The following is a 1,534-nucleotide window of genomic DNA, read 5'->3' on the forward strand; positions in this document are numbered from 1 at the left end:
ATAATGAAAAAAGCCCTGGCTGGTCACCATTTTGCCAGTGACAATGACGTCATAAACACTGTAGGAAGTTTCTTGGAGTCTCAAACAAAAGAGTTCTTCTACGCCGGGATAATGGCGCTTCAGCACCACTGGAGAAAGTGTTCAGCCATCGAGGCAAGACTATGTTGAAAAATAAATCATCAGAAGTCTTGTACCATGTTTTGTTTTTTGAGGCTCAAGACTTTTCATACACCCCTCGTACCTCATCATAACATTTTTAAAAAAATATTATACATGGTGGAAAATTGATTTCCAGGCATGTCTTATAATAATAATGATGTGAAAGTCATAAAAATTAAGAATTACTATTAAAGAAAACTTAATTTCTGTATTATGTCCCAATTTGCCCAACGTTAAGGCCTAAATTGTCTAACTCTATGAAATTTGCCTAACCTTGGGACATGAATAAACACAATACAGAAATTAAGCCTTTTTAATAGAAATTCTTAATTTTTATGACTTTCTCATCATCTTTATTATAACACATGGTAGGAAATCATTTTTCCATCATGTGTAATATTTTTAAAAACATTTTTATGAGGTGGGGGGGGGTGTACAAAAGGAAGTCTTTCCGACTCCTTCTTGCCTATTTGAACCTGAACCGCCTGTTTATGAGTCCTGTTTGACAGTTTGAGAACCGCTGCATTACCTGTCTTTGGCGATTATGTTGTATTTATATTGTGGCAATAGCTAACATATTTCAACTAGTGACCAAAAAGAAAAAAAGTGTTTACTGTCATTGACTAATAACGTAAGACCCACAGAGTGTCTAACTAAATAGCTTTAACATTTAGTTTCAACATAAGGCGGTGAGCTGGCAGAATCGTTAGCACCCTGGACGAAATGCTTAGCGGTATTTCGTCTGCCGCTACGTTCTGAGTTCAAATTCCGCCGAGATCGACTTTGCCTTTCATCCTTTCGGGGTCGATGAAATAAGTACCAATGAAACACTGGGGTTGATGTAATTGAATTGTGCCCCGCTCGCAAAATGTCAGGCCTTGTACCTCTAGCTGTGAGAGTCGTTACCACGCCGGGCAAAATGCTTAGCAGTATTTCGTCTGCTTTTACGTTCTGAGTTCAAATTCCGCCGAGGTCAACTATGCCTTTCATCCTTTCGGAGTCGATAAAGTAAGTACCATCTAAAGTCGATGTAATCAACTAATCTCCTCCCACCAAACTGCCGGCCTTGTGCCAAAATTTGAAATCAAGATCTAGTTTCATTTTACACGTTCTATGTTTAAATGTCGCCCAAGTTCTTCTAATAAACACAATTTCAATCGATTGTATTTCGTTAAAAATATCTTGGCATTTGTTTTGTCGATAAATTATGGAGGAGGCATTGATTGAAAAAGTTGTGGTACTACTTAAATACAGAGGTCCCTTAACGGTACTACTACTTAAATACAGGTGTTACGTACAAAACATTTTAAATGTACGCTGTGTGGACGTGTAATGACACCCTAACCCTAAAACTAACCCTCCTCTTCATATCGTT

The sequence above is a fragment of the Octopus bimaculoides genome, chromosome 2, assembly GCF_001194135.2.
Source record: "Octopus bimaculoides isolate UCB-OBI-ISO-001 chromosome 2, ASM119413v2, whole genome shotgun sequence".
In the NCBI taxonomy this organism is placed as follows: Eukaryota; Metazoa; Mollusca; class Cephalopoda; order Octopoda; family Octopodidae; genus Octopus; species Octopus bimaculoides.